The following is a 7,872-nucleotide window of genomic DNA, read 5'->3' on the forward strand; positions in this document are numbered from 1 at the left end:
GACATAAAAAATAGTACTAGAATTGACGAGTTTAAACATAAATATAAAGGTATGTGTCAATCAAGATATATGCAAGAACAGGCTCAATGATTAATTAGATGGAACATTGTGGGTGTGGTGTATATTTTGTAACCATTCCTTAGTATATTACTTGTGTGATGTAAGAATGTTAACACTGTTAAAATCTATTTTTAGTATAATATGTGTGTGGGTAGAAGTGAATCATTTACTGCTTGCAAACCAATGATGGTAAGATGATGTCATGGGGTAGGACTGGATAAGTCTGACTTCTTCCTACTCCATTCAAGCATGTACTAGGTATAAGCACATTGATATTGGATTAGCATTTGTTGGATATGTGTAAAATTATGTGTGTTGACATATCAACTGTCTTTACATTGAAAGAATAAATCAAATCAAATCAAAAATCTCAGCTCTCCCACTGCTTCAGATTTATCTCACTGTGTCACCTCTGCTGCAGGGATTCAGTGTCTAACATTCCTCTTATAGGCTAAAAAGAGCATCTACCTTCAGTGTGCACATTTAAATTACCAAGATATGCAGGAAATTAATGTCTTGTCATATATCAGCTTGCAAAATTGGCAGTGATGAGAGGTGAGCGACATGTGAATAATGCAATGGGAGAGAGCCTAAGAAATGTATGAAATGCAATTTTCCAGAACAGTAATGAGGCTGTCAAAGGGTAAAATTTTTTTTTTTTACTTATATAGCACTTGGCAGCTAAGTGAACTCAAAGCTTTACAAATTTGCTCATTCACCCTCTTACAACAATGGTAGAAAACCTATCCTACAGTGATTCGCTCACACGCACACACACACACACACACACACACACACTGGTGAAGATGACCACTGGGAGCAACGTGGGTTTCAATGTCTTGCCCAGGGACACTTCTGACATGTAGACTGGAAAAACTGGGGACTGAACTGCCAACCCTACGATTAGGACACAAACCTGCTCTACCTCCTGAACCACAGCCACCCACACACAAAGGAAAGTCCGAGTAAAGAATCATGCAGGCTTATCAAAGATAAAACAAGATGAACACTGGGTTTCAAATTCAGTTTATAATCCACAGTAAAGGTTGTTGCAGGGAACACTTGATACTTCCTGACAAAACTCCTCCAGACACTTAGGAGCTAGTCCTGTCTGACTGAGAATGTGCATGACCTGATCTTTTCCCTTTCTGGAAAAGATACCATCAGGAGCCCACTTTCTTGTCTGCCCATACTGAAGTAGTATTTTGTGAATTCTTAGAGTTTCTTTTGTTTTAGAAAGTAGCAAAAAACACCAGTAAGACCGTAGGACATTTTCTAACAGCCAGTCAGTCGCACAAAAGGAGGTTATGTCACAACCTTGGTAAATGTTAATGAAGCCACTGTCACAGTTACTGCAGAGGTGAATTCATACAGTGGATTTTAAGTTACACGGTGCCTTTTGCTCAGCAGCAGAAAATAAACAGTAATCAATGTGTCTGTATCTGACAGTCTCCTACTAAAAAACAACAATGACCGGGGAGAAAACAGACACAGTCTCCTCTGTCTGTCCAAACCGAACCTACTGTATTTCAGCTCAACAAGTGTGTTGAATGCTGGATGTAAATGCCATGGCTGCTGCTGTTTGCTACTAACAGACAGGAAGAAAGACAGTATGAAGTTCCCTGTATTGGAGTAGCATGTTAAAACAGGTGTGATCAATAAGAACAGACACACTGATTTATGTCCACACACGCGCACACACACACACAAACTGCCTTTCTATAGTTGGGAGGAAACTCACTGACAAAATGCATTCCCTAGCACTTTATCCTAACCTTAACCAACATAACCACAGTAAATGCCTAACACATACCCTAAGTCTTAAACCTCAAAAAGTCCCCTGAAGTTGCGAGAACCGACTAAAATGTCTTCACAATGATGGTGTCCAACCAAACTGAGAGAGAAATAAAGAGGAGACCAAATAAAGAACACCGGAGAGGTTCAGCAAGTGGAGAACCAAGACAAGAAAGAGATAATAGAAAGAAGTGGTGGAGGAAAATAAAGAGGAGTGTCTGTTGAAAAAGCAATACAAAAGCCAGACACCAGCTAAAAAGAGGAGAAGAAGCAGGTGGGATGAATCACAGGCCCTGTCAGCTGCTCTACTCTAACTCTTTCTCACTCACTCTCCCAACAACTGATCAATCAATTTTGCTTTTAATCTCGTCCAATGACTCAGTCAGATTAACTGCCTTGCTGCTGCACTGTGCGGAGCCGCCAGCTTTAACACAGCACAGCAACCTGTCAGACAGCAACGCAATATGTCTTACCTCGTCACGTATCGGTGTTACATCCCAGCTACACTTTGACTTGTCAGACAGCAAAGCAATATGTCTTACCTCGTCACGTATCAGTGTTACATCCCAGCTACACTTTGACTTTCTAGTTTAGGCAGCTCATTTGATGCATGGTTACCATGCCTGGCCTCAAACATTCTCTGTAAGGCTGCTTTTAAAGGCTGAAAGTGGTGGACAGAACGTTCATCCAGCACTACCCCTAGATCCTCCCACTAAACACTTACTTGAGCTAAGGAGCTTGTGACTGGAGCCTTAATTAATTTACCTGTCGTTAGGGTATCTCAAAAACCTATGATTCATTTTCCATAAGATTTAGTGAACAGAAGACAAAGATTACATTTTGATGGTGATTACAGAATAGTTTGTTTAGTTTTAATATCTAGTTTGATTATTCAGTTGAAAGCTCCTTAAACAATTCTCACACCTTGAGTTTGATTTGCCTCCAAAAATCAGAAGGTTAAATATCCTCTCTCTTTCTCTGGCGAAGACAGAAAAAGCTGTTTGTGCAGTTGTGGTGAGCTTACGAGAAAAAGCCTGCTGATTCTAAATCAGATTAAACAACAGAGTTTCCAAAAGGTTAATATACAGAGTGTGTGATGACCACGCTAAATGTTTTGGGAAAGACTTCATTCACTCTCTCTAATGGGAAAGTGGGTGGAAATATAATTTTGCCAAAGCTGAGAGAAGCATTGATGTTAGTCCAAGCCACAGTTTTACTGATTAAGTATTGAGTAACTGCACTTAGATTCAAAGATCTTTGGACAGTGATAGACCGTTTTTGCTTCCACTCTCCATCCTCCTTGGCAGGATATATCTTACTCTGACTAGTTTAACCTGCAGACTTTCAAATTTAAATTCATTCACATTCTATGTAAGGGGATATACACTACACTGTACATTACACACCTAATGTGAATCAGCTTCCATTTTCCAGCAAATGACTGACATCTGAGAGGATGTATTGCTAGGAGGTGGTGCGCTACTGTTGGGAGCACGTTACAGCTGTGTGACCTGCAAATGAGGAAAAAATTCCCTACATAGCACTGGTTACCAATGTCTGCCTTTACAACAGTCAACACTTAGGAGTCCTCTTTGCTCATAGAAACTGGAGGGTCGTTTGCCTAGCTCGCTAACCTTAGTGCACTTCATTTGACCAGCGAGGATTGATAAATGGGCTTATAAAGAGTAGAGGCAGCAACCCGCCACCTGCTGATAATCAAGCAACAGCAGGTAGAGGAGATGCTGTGTAGTACCTTTTTCATTTCAATTCAACAGCAGCAAGCCGTGCGAAGGGGAGGCCTGGTGTCACGTTGTCAATAACAAGACTGACTCTGCAATCATAAAACCGTGTGAATGACATGAATGCTGGCAGATCGTAAACATGGGAATCTTTCCCATCATTCCCACATGACATGAACATTTAATAAGGGCCATGTGCTCAATGCTGTCTTCGTCCTGCTTTATACTGTACAAAAGAGGGGGGTGTAGCTAACATTGGCTCTTTTTCTTTCATGGGTCCACTGGGCAAATGTCCACACTGTAAACACGCACAATAAAAGACAGTCCAGTAACCTCAGCATCCTTTACGTTACATGTAGTCTGAAGCCCAACATGGCCCCTACAGCCAACAATCTGCCACATTTACATTAGCAGCAGCTTTTTTAATGAAATCATTTGGTACCAAAATTTAATTCCCCCATGTAGAGTACTAATGTACTATAGGTGTGGTGTTTCTGCAAAATAAATAAATAAGACATGCACCTCTCGTTTTGGCTAGAGATTTGGTCAAATGGGTAGATCCAAGTTTATTAGTGAGCTTTAGAGGTGCTGGTATTTGCCTTTGCTTTGGAAAGGTCCAGACTATCTGCTTCCCCTGTTTCCAGTCTTTATGCTAAGCTAAGCTAAAGCTCCAGTTATATATATTTTATTTTATTTAACTTTTATTTTATCAGGAGAACCTCAATGAGATTAAAAATCTCTTTTACAAGAGTGTCCTATTTACTGTAGAGAGTGACATCAATCAAATTCTGAGCAAGAAAGCAAATAAGTGTGTTTCCCAAAATGTCAAATTATTGCTTCAAGAGAACAGTCAATAAAGCAACCAGTTTTATATGTTGTCAACACTATTTAATGCCTGATAGCTTCTCGGTGCATCAATCTCATAAATATGATTCATCTCCCAATACTGTATTTTATGATTCTCTCCCCAGCCCGCTCCGTTTCGAGGCATCTCTGAGAAAAATGAGCCATAGCAACATTTGGCAGCAAACTGCTCTGACCACAGGCACTCACCATAAAACGAGGCAATCTATTACTGTACATGATCTATTTTGGAAATATTAGCTGTGATACATTAGGGTGTAAGCCACTGCTCAGCGTAAGGAAAGACCATTCTGATAATGGTAGCGGGCCTTCAGGTGTTACTCACATCTTCCCTATTCATCTAGGTCCTTTTAGTTTTCTTAAGGTAATAACACTTTTAGTAGATGCTCAGTACAGTATGTTATAACTCTTGAGTGTGTGTGTGTGGGGGTGTGTCTAGGGAAGCCCATATCAGGCTGAGAAAGAGAGTAGGTGTGAAACAAATGGCTGAGATGACTGTGAGTGTGGAGGAACTGAATTCTGAGCAGGTCATATTTCAGCTCAGTGAAGCGGCAAGAGTCCTGGTAATGCACACACATGCACACACACACATACACACACACACACACACACCTCTAAAGAAGTGTTAAAGGGCTAATCAGTCTACTTGAGTTAGAGTAAAATAAAACCTAGCTGTAAAAGTAACTAGTATTCATGTAATGTCTGCAAAACAAAAAAAAAGAACACCAGACAGCTTCAGAGATAGAACAGAATGGAGCATTTAGCCAGCAAAACACACCTGGACTACCATGGGTATCAAAGTAGTATCTTTCTCCTCTCAGAGAAACTCAGTGACCCTGTTGTGACCCCTTATCACAGGGTGCAGAGTGTCTGGGAGGGTTAATCAGCATTTTAATCAGAGATTGATATTATCTCTGCTTTTAAATCGTGTTAAAGGTCTAAAGAAGCAAAAGTATCCAATAGTTAGTAGTTAGGGGCGCCCTAGTGATGCAGACACATTAAAGGGTTAAAATGCTGACCATAAACATTAACCATCCCCATGGTTTGCACCACAAAATTTAGAAACATTGTTTTTCTTGTTGCTTTTGTGACCCCGACAGATTGATCTTGTGACCCTTGGGTGGGTCCCCTGACCGCCTAGTTTGGTACTGAGAAGGTCAAGTGGTACAAAAGTGAACACAATTTGATTTCAAAGGAACAGGACTCAGGCTTTCTGAGCACCAGCCAGACTTTGTCAAAAGTAACCGAGCACTGGTGCTGAATGTTTCCAAAGCAGCCTGCTTAGTGGTTCTCAAACTTTATTTAACATGATTCAAAATGTATTCATATTTAGAAAAATAATTTGGAACTCGGGTTGGAGCTGAAGTACATTTTATTTAACTATTTGGCCAAAATTCACAAATTTGAGTTTTACACTCTCTAACCTACACATACACCCCCCAGTATACCCAGTCTTAAAGGTTTTCAGACATTAAAACAGCATAAATTCAATTCTGCAACCCAAAGACTGCTATCAGACTTTTAGCTGGTTTAATTTTACTCTACATTCCTCTAAAGATCCAAGTTTTTTTCGGGCCACAGTTCTGAGCTGGAGTTCAGCAGAGTGATGCTGCAGTGACAGCTCCGGCTGCTCTCGATGCCATTTGTTATCCCTCCTTCAACCCCTGTATCCACTGAAGCCTGCCGCGAACACAGACCAAAACCTGCTCCTAATCCAGGGTGTATGCAATGCGAAATAGTGTGTGGGTCGACGAGAGACAAGAGCGGAGACGCGGAAATGGTGTGCCAGAAAAAAAAGCCTGCCATCCCATCTGTGAGGTGCATTCACAGGCATTCATAGTGCATTGTACGCTTCAGATGAATCCATTTACTATCGACAGAGAATCAGAGGAGAATTAAAGAGGCATGCCGAGTCTAAAGTGTCGCCATGATGCATGTTAGTGAAGAGAGGAGAGCAGGAGCGCAGCGGCTCTTGGCAGGTGCTCGATGGGACCAAACGGCCTGAGTGAGAGCGCATATCTTACCCGGAGTTTTCTTTTGGTGCAGTAGGGAGGAAGGAGGAGGAGGGGGGTAGACCAACTCCACCGCTCTCCCTTCTTCTTCAGGCACCTCTCTCCATCCAATGACACCGGTGTCGGTCCGGTCTATGTATCCCCTGGATGGAGAAGGGGAGGGCAACTGCGTTCTCACTCCTCCCGTTTCAGCGCATCCGGAGCCTTTAGACTGGAGCTGGAGGATGAAAAGGAGCGGAGGTATGAGGAAGAGGACGAGGAGTGTTTATCCTCAGCCCTGAGGTGTCCGTAGGTATCTGCCGCTGCTCGCTGGAGTCTGGAAAGATGCTGCCAGAGGCATTTCTCTGCGAGTCGCTGCTCACCCCCGACCGACTGCAGAAAGAAAGTCCCACCCCTGTAGCGTAACTTCCACTGCTGGGCGCTCAATAACACGACCACCGCTTCCTCTTCCAAAGCTCCACAGCAGCAGCAGCGCAGGAGAGGACGAAGACCTGCCTGCTGCACACACTCTTACTGACACACAGTCTGGTTTTACGTAACGGGTGCACGGGGGGGAGAAGCGTGTGGGTGCATTTCAGGGACAGCCAAACTTTTTCAAGCCCGTTCCATCCCTCCTTAGACTAACACCCACAAATGACCCCCCAACCTGAAAAATTCTGTCAACAAATAACAAGCCACCTCCTCCTGGAGCCTGTGAGATTTCAGCTGTTAGGGATGATTCAGTGTGAAATGACATAACTGTCTATACTGGAGGTGGGAAGTGCGCAGTGATGACACCCCTGATAGAGAAACATCCCTATTCATGTTCTCCACCAGGCAATTCCCAAAGAATCCAGTTAAAGCCAAATTAAACCATTTTTCACCCAGCTGTGCACCACACAGTTATACTTAGATGAAGTTAAAATAGTTCAAATGCCACTTTCTAGAAAGTCACACTTTATATGACGTTGTAACAGATGGATTTACTGAGTCAAGCGTAGTTGTTAAGGAAAAGCAGTGGACTAGAAGTTGCATAAAATTCAATTTCTCAAGTAAAATACAAATACCTCAAAACTGTACTAAGTACAACACTCTAGCAATTCCACTTTCTGCCAACAGCTTTCCCCTCATCCACACCCTGCTGGTATTGTTCCAGCTGCTAGTCTGTGTCTGATACACCCCACCACAGTCATTTACTGATCACCTGGTGGATGCCTTATGAAAATCGCCCGCCGTCATCACATTTCCTCTCCACAGGTCTGCTTTGACCTCATTCAACTAGATTATTGATTAAGCAGTGTAACAGACCTACTGGAGCATCACTCTTGATCCAAACATGACGTTTACTGCCTACAGGAAACACTCACCGCGGCTTCATGCGATGGATTTCAGACTAAGGATTTCCACTGGGTCTCTGAACAATC

At 42.5% G+C, this 7,872-nt stretch overlaps 1 protein-coding gene across 1 annotated transcript in view; it reads right to left on the bottom strand.

The window, feature by feature from the left end:
- The window catches only part of syt12 (synaptotagmin XII), a 22,938-nt gene extending 15,829 nt beyond the window's left edge, over nucleotides 1-7,109 (bottom strand). The window contains exon 1 of the mRNA XM_020624764.1: nucleotides 6,482-7,109. The gene's annotated coding sequence lies outside the window, so the exon portion shown is untranslated. The remainder of the gene's footprint in view (nucleotides 1-6,481) is intronic.
- Between the last annotated feature and the right edge of the window lie 763 nt (nucleotides 7,110-7,872).

The sequence above is a fragment of the Monopterus albus genome, unplaced genomic scaffold (genome assembly GCF_001952655.1).
Source record: "Monopterus albus unplaced genomic scaffold, M_albus_1.0 scaffold7.1, whole genome shotgun sequence".
Lineage (NCBI taxonomy): Eukaryota > Metazoa > Chordata > Actinopteri > Synbranchiformes > Synbranchidae > Monopterus > Monopterus albus.